Source organism: Camelus dromedarius, chromosome 1 (assembly GCF_036321535.1).
Source record: "Camelus dromedarius isolate mCamDro1 chromosome 1, mCamDro1.pat, whole genome shotgun sequence".
NCBI lineage: Eukaryota > Metazoa > Chordata > Mammalia > Artiodactyla > Camelidae > Camelus > Camelus dromedarius.
The window spans coordinates 22555512-22563731 of NC_087436.1; positions in this window are offsets into that span (position 1 = coordinate 22555512).

Genomic DNA, 8220 nt, shown 5'->3' on the forward strand with positions numbered 1-8220 from the left:
AAGATTAAGGAGATTCTATCATTTATCCTTTATATTGATGAATGGGATACTGTATTAAATACAAATTTTAATTAAACAAATCATGTAATTAATTCAATTATATGGGTTTTAAAAATTATTAAAAACAAGTCATTAATGCTGTTAAGAATTTCTTAGGACCTCTCCATCTTTTAATTCTCTGGGGAATTTAAAAAATAATAAATATAGTTTTGGGGTTCTATTTTCATGAAATAAGTAGAAATTAATGCAGATTTATTTTTTTTTTAAGTTTTAAGCTCTTCAACAAGACAGACTATACTCAGTAAAATGATCAACGTTTGTTTAAGCTAGTTCATAAATCTTTATTTTTCACTCTCAATCTCCTAATTTCATTTAATGATATATTTGACAATTATAGGCTACTTGATTTGTTTATGAGAAGCTCATCATCTTTAAAAAAAATGTCTTCAGACTCAACTAAAGGTAAAAATTCTCATTGTTAGCACTTATTGACCTTTATTAAACACAAGTTGTGAGGCATTTGGTTGAGCGCTTACCTGCGTTATCTCATTTAGTTATCACAGTGCTGTAATGAGCTGTGTATGTTATCTTAATTTTACACTTGAAGAAACCTAGGCTTAGAGAATTTAAATGACTTGATGGTCCCCATTTAGTAAGTGGTGGATGCAGGATAAAAATCCACAGGTGCTTGGTTTCAAATTATTTACTCCTTTACGTGCTGCACTTCAACGTTTTTCTTTATGAAGGGTACAGATCTCAGAATGTAGTGGTGTCTTTAAACCTGATTGCTGTAAAGACGAAATGTCTTCCAATGTCAGAATCTTCTCTCTACACAGAATCATAGCATTTTAGAGCTGGAAAAACCCTACAAACCATGAGGTCCTGTGGTTCCCATGTTGTGGGCCAACGTGCCCTGGTCTATTGTAGCAAATTCACAAACCCACAGGGTAGTAGGGCCTTTAAATTTTTCAGTGTAAACACACTGACTTTTCAAGCATCTGTCAGATACTGAACGACTCACTCAAAGCATTTGGGTTTCAGTTTTTAGATAATGTGAAATTCCTTTGAGCGACATGATACCTTTCAAAACTGTTAGTTTCCTAGGTTGAGATGGTAAAAAGTACCGCAGCACAATCAATGTGAAGCACCAGATGAAGGGGGCAGGATCTAGTCTAGTGTCAAGGTTTGAGAAGTTGTGCAGTGCTCAGTGAAGGCACACAGCCCGTTAATCACGAATTGTGCTTATTTAAGAATAAAAATATTTAACAATTTTTCAAATGATTTTATATTATTTAAAATAGATATTAAGTTTTGAAGATGTAAATATTTATTAACATTTTTGGACCTAGCGACTTACAAAAGGAGCTGTAAGGTAGTTCTTTTGGTCTAGACATGGAAAAATTACTGAGAACTAAGAACATCATGAATCCAAAATATTCAGGAACCTCTGATCTAGTCCAATATTCCATATAATGCATGACGTAGACTCTCTGAATATATTCAGAGACTTATAGATGAGATAGATCTATAGCAAAGACACAAATACACTAAAACATGTAAAAAAGAAAATTATGTAGTGATTATAGTACTCACAAATCATGATTTTGTTTTAAATTATAAAGCATGGTATGGCAAAGCCTTTATGGCTTCTTAAATTTACCCTGCCCATATTTGCTCAACTCATTTTACTCTTTTGTTCACATCAAGAAAAAAATCTCCTATTTGTTTTGATCTCCTATTTGGCTCCAAAGTCTGTAACAAACAAATTTTAGGAAATCCATGGAGATGGAAAATACCTATAAAAAATATTTTAGATTTCCTTTCACAAGCAAGTTAATAACAATATATATTGTTGCTGTCATTGTTTTTGTCCATGTACTCTCTAAATACTAAAGGCTTATTAATTCATTTAACAAATTTTTCTTGAGTGCACAACAGAGGAGCATTATATTAATCTATTGCTAAGTATTCCATAATGAAAGACTTTTTATTAAGCAGAGATGATAATTGTATTCAATCTGGTTCTCCATAAAAATATTTTAAGTGAATTAAAAAATAAAATTTTGTTTTTCTTTACTTAACTCATGGGTTAAGATATCTTTAAAAATTTGATGATTGGTAGTTTACAAATTAAATTAGAATTAAATTTGGTTAAACAATTAATAAATGAATATTTGGCTATAAAAAATACTCAAACTATAAATAAATATAGAATAATATGTATAAGTCTTATTTAGCAAACTTCCTCACTGTTTTACATCCAAATCCCATCTTCTGCCTCAGAAGTCACCCTTGCCTACATTGTAGGGTGTATCTTTCCACTACTACAGGTATTAAAGTAGACAAAGAGTGGGATCATATTATAATATGTATAATTCTGTTGTCACCTGCTTATTTCCACTCATTCATAAATTCTGTAGCATTATATGTATATATACATATGTATATAAGTTATTTATTTTCCTCAGTTTTATTCAGATATTCAGATGTAAGTGACATAAACATTATATTAGTTTAAGATGCACACCATAATTATTTGATATAGGTATATATTGTGAAATGATCACAATAAATTTAGTGAACATTCATCACCTCACAGTTACAAATTTACATATATGTATATATGTGTATACATATATATATATATGTGTGTGTATGTATACATATACACACACATCCTTTCAATGAATTCATAGTTTTCCATTGTATGGATTGACCATAATTTAGCCAATATTCTAATTGTGATTTTCATTAGATTGTTTCCAGCTTTTTGATATTACAATGATGTCTTATATAGCATCTTCATTCATATGTCCTTATGCACATATGTGAGTGATTTTGTTGAATACATTCCTCAAAGCAAAGTCCTTTGGGATAAGATATATGTGCACTTTAAATCTTGATAGACATGCCCAAGTCGCCTGGCAAAGCTGTTATAACCACTTGTATCATCAGCGGTACAGCAGAATGCTACTCTCCCTAGACACATTTATGGAGAAATATTTGCAATTTTATTTGTGGTTTACTGTATGACCAAATATGTCACTGTTCAATCAATAATGGAAAACTAACAGAATTAGTCAGATCATACATATCGATACATTTTGTCTCCATTCTCGGCCAACTTTTGAGAAAGTTGTGTTAAAAGATTCCACTATAACTGACCTTTGTCAGGTCTTCTTAAATTTCTAATAGTTTTTCCTTTACTTTAAAGCTATGATATTAGGTGCATAAAAGATTCATGAGATATAACATACTGGTAGGTTGTACCTTTATAACAATATATAAAACTGTCACATTGAATTTCTTTTGTCTGACTGGGAATATTTGTTTTCTGATAGTACCATAAAGAATTATTTTAGTTAGTTGTGTGTATCCATCCCTTAACCCTAAAACATTTCATTTCGTTTTATGGGTGTCTCTTTGCAAAGTGCTAATGACTGGAATGTTAACACTTGTTTTTAAAATGTATTTTATGTCACTTACTCTGGGAACTTCTGTCTTTTGAAAGGAATTAGTTGTGATTATTGATATATTTTGACTTATTTGAGTATCTATTTTATGCTTTCTTGTTTATAGATACTCTTACTTTCTTCTTTATTTGTTCCTTTATGTTATATTGTTGGCTTGAATCAGTTTTCTTTGGTTTAGAAATCCCATATCACATTTGTATTCATTTAGTAGTTATATTTAATTTTTTGTTATTAAGGTAAAATTTATATGTAAGTGAGGTACAAAGACCTTGCATGTACAGTTTGGTCAGTTTTGAAACTGTACTTTCTTGGAATGCCATTTTGTCCCTTTTTAATTACATTAAAAAAAAGGCAAATTCAGGACAAGGAAATGTTGGATGACACAAACCCCAATGTTGAAGATGTATCCATATCAAGTTCTCCCTCACCTAAGAAATTTCCCTTTAGAACTATCCCAATCAGTCTCTGCCGCTCAGAAATAAAATGCTGTTCTCACTTCTATAACCATAAATTAGTTATGCGAATTCCAAAATTTCATATAAATGGAAGTACATGGCATGTGCTGTTTCATGGCTGCCTTATTTTAGTCAGTGTATCTGGTAGGTTTTCATCCATGTTATTGTGCATGTCAGCAATGCGTGCCTTTATTTTGCTAAGTAGTATTCCATTGAACGAAATACCAGAATTTGATTATCCATTCATCTGTTGTTGGATATTTTGTTTGTTTGCAAATGTCTGCTATTATGAATTAAACTACAATCAACATTCTTGTATAAGTCTTTCTTGGTGGATGTACACGCCAAGAACTGTAAACAGTCTGGGATTTTACTTTTTCACAAGCTAAAAATTTCATGGATTCCGGCATAAGATATGAGACTACTGAGTCAGAGGCAAAAGACTTTGTCCCTCAGGGCACAGTAAACAGCTTGACTATCAATATGTTTGCATCAGTTTCCCCTGCTTCCACGTCTCACGAGCTGAAGTGATGAGGCCCAAGTGGTTGTTATGCATGCAGGGGGTTTGTGACAATGCTAAATGCTGACAACGCCAAATGCTCATAAGGACACGGCGCAACATTAGCTCTCACTTATTGCTGATGGGAATGTAAAATGGTCCACCCACTTTGCAAGACAGCTTGACAGTTTCTTACAAAACTAAACATCCTCTTACCATATGATCCAGCAATCGCATTCCTTGGTATTTATCCAAGTGAATTGAAAACTTATGTCCACACAAGAACCTAATCAGGAGTGTTTTTGGAAATTGCGTTAGTAATTGCAAAACAATTGGAAGAAACCAAGATGTCTTGTAATTGGTGAATGATTAAACAAATCATAGTAGATGCATACAATGGAGTATTCATCAATGATAAAAAGAAATGTGCTATCAAGACTTGATAAGACATGGTGGAATATTAATGTATTGCTAAAGAAACCAATCTGAAAAGGCTACATAGTCTAAGACTCCAAATATATGACATTCTGGAAAAGGCAACACTGTAGAGAAAAAGAAATGAACAGTAGCTGCCAGGGTTTCAGTGGGAACTGGAGAGGGATGAACAGATGGAGCACAGGGCATCTTTAAGGCAGTGAAATTATTGATACTGGAATGTCAAAATCCACAGAATTGTATAATATAAAGAGTGAAGCCTAAGGCAAACTAAAGACTAATTAGTTAATACTAACATACCAATATTGGTTCATCAACTACAATAAATACATTACACTGAAGCAAAGTGTTAATAAAAGAGGAAACTGTGTGTGATGAGACAGTGGTGGAGGGTGGTAGGCAGTATATAGGACTTTCTATACCTGATGTGCAATTTTTCCAAAACCCTAAAACCGTTCTAAAAAACAAAGGCTACTTAAAACAAAACAAAACAAACAAACAAATCCTTAAAAAGATAGCTTGGAACCAAGGCTTTTGGTGTCACTGGTCACATAGTACATGGAAACACCCAGCCTATAGGGAATTATTCCCAGCCATATGGACCCCTGCTTTTTATGCCATATTGATTTCTGGTAAATTTTCCCATGAGTATGACACCCTATTTGTTACTCTGATTACTCTAATAGATGTTAGAACAGAATACATTTATTTGCCTTATACACCTTTTAATAAGGCTACTGTCAACAGGGCTCCAAACACCAGGAGAAGGAAAGCCTACAGTACTGACCTCCACCATGCTCTCCCTCCCAGGGTTTCAACTAAGCCAGCTGAACAAATGCTATAAACCGTCAGGGCATACCTTGAACATCCAGAGACTTCAGACATTTCTGTATGGACCTTTCCACTTGGCCCAGGTATGGCCTGACGTATTAGCAATTACACAGAGTCTGTCCTGGCTTGCAAGAAGGAAGTCTAGGGAAATTCCATCATCCATAATAATGCCGGTCAGTGAGTTGAGGCATACTTGAACCCCTTCCAGATCTGAAGTGGTGCCACTGATTACTTCAGCTAAAATCAAAGACAAATGTCACACAAGTTGAAATTGAATGATTCTCATCACAGGGATAAATAACTAGACAGCTTCCCCTTGGGAAACTCTCCCAAATAGCCAAGGATAAGCTCATTTTGGAGAGGTCTCTGCAGTTATCTGAGAAACACACGAACTACCTGTAGTGTTTCCTTAAATACATGAATATAAGCATCCTAAGGTCCAAGTCATCATGTTTTCAGGAAGGAAGCAAGTTAATGCCTGGCAAGTTGGCACACAAAGTATCATTTCAGGGGCACATGTGCTATCTGGAAAGAAAATGTTGCTTATAAACTTAGGGGCCCTTCAAGTGGGACCTACATGAGTCAAGGAGGTTGACAGTGCCTCCAGTGTGGTCTTCTAGCTGACTGGTAGGTTTTTAGGGTCCCCAGTTCGGTTCAAATAGCTGACTCTATTCTTTTTTTTGGAGGGACTCTCTGAGGACAGACAGTTCAATCTGTGCTGTTTGTCCATATGATCAGGTGGGCAACATTTGCCTGCTCTGCAGAATGACTGAGAAAGTTAGTGGGAAAGATATCCAGATGTGATGACTAGTGTTTTGCATGAGACAGAGAAGACCTGGGATCATTCCCTGCTCATTCTAGTATACTTTATAATAAGGTTAATGGGAATAGAAATCAAATGATGGTCAGGACCATCTGGAAAGGGTTGGCCAACTCTGCAGTCAGTTAGACTCAAGGCATTTGCAACACTTTGGTAGAACTGCAGTAGACCATTTCCCTTCATAGAAAAAGTTCCAAGAGTAGTTCTGAAAGACAAACATCATTAGTGACTTTACAAGAAAAAGTGGCAGCTACCACACTAGGATTTAAGACATTCCTTCCCCAGGTGCTGGGATTGTTACTCTCCCTCAATCATCATAAAATTGGTGTGTCTCATTCTGGTAGCTACAACTGCACTTTTTTCTCCCCAGTCATCTCTTACTCTCACTCATACTTTCCATACAGAAAGGTCAGGTGCTAGAGGAACGGGCATTTTTATAAATCTTAGAGATTTGTGCCCCATTTGGCCTGCATGGTCCACTGTAGGGGGACTCAGCTCACAGTGCACTCGGCCAAGGGGTTATTATCTTTAGGCTCTAAAAATATTGTCAGTTCAACAAGTGAATCCAAGAGCCTTAGATTCTCTTTCAGTTGGTTTACTGCTGCCTAAATGATATATCCCCAAGGCTGGCCTTGATTTACTGTAAGGAAAAAAAAAAAAAAAAAAAGCGTCATATCCAGGAATGTTCAGAGCAGAATCCCCAAAATTCAAAATAAGTCCATAAACTCTCCCATCTCTTTTATCCTGATAATTATTCAGGAAGTGACCGAGATAAGATTATCTCCTTCTGGGGACCAAACTGCCTACTAAGGTTTGTGGACAAGAAAGAGATAAGAGACATAGAGTCAGAAATAGTTTTGAATCTATTTTTAAGGAGCCATTCCAACACTCAAACATACCAGATGTCTCTGAATGGTGGGAAGTGTGGAAAGTCCACTGAATACCTTGATCATTACTCATTGTTGAGTGGCCTTTGTGATAAAAGGTGCATCTTCTCCCAATTGCAAATGGACCAGAGATTCAAAAACATAACATAGATTAGTTTCAAGGGACACAATAATGTGGCTAGAATTGGCTGATCAAACTGGAAGAATAACACTGTAACCTGAAAAACTATCAGCAGCAGCGAGGCACTACTGATAGCCCTGAAAGGGTTCAAAGATCTAACATAGTCAGTCTTCTAGGAATAGCAGCGGCAATGCCCTGTGGGACGTGGTCTTCTCCACTGCAAGACAAATGGGTCAACTTTTGATAGAAGTCTGATAGTGATGCTCTCTGAATCAAAAACAAGGACACCTTTACTTTACTTTGCGCCAAGTCTCTGATGGTAAATGTGTTGGTAGGTCTGGTACAATGGTGAATCAGGCAGCAATGGTGGCATCTAGGTGGAGAAGTCCCCACTGGTACCTTGATTCCATGCAGTCTCATCAGAAAACAGGCCCTTACCATGGGCATCTACATGTGTGACTCAGACAGTATCATCATGAATCATGATTATATTTCTATAGTTCCTGGCTCTGAAGAGGTATGTCTTTAATCTGCCATGTAGCTTTTCAAGTGGTAGACCAAACAGCCAGACTATTGACAAAGGTCAAAGAGTCAGGAAAAGCACAGCAGGGTTCACTGAGGGCCGTAACAGAGATACGTGAAATGCCTTGGGTCCTCAGCTAAGTGGACTAACCATGTCTATTTTTGATCCTGCACAGC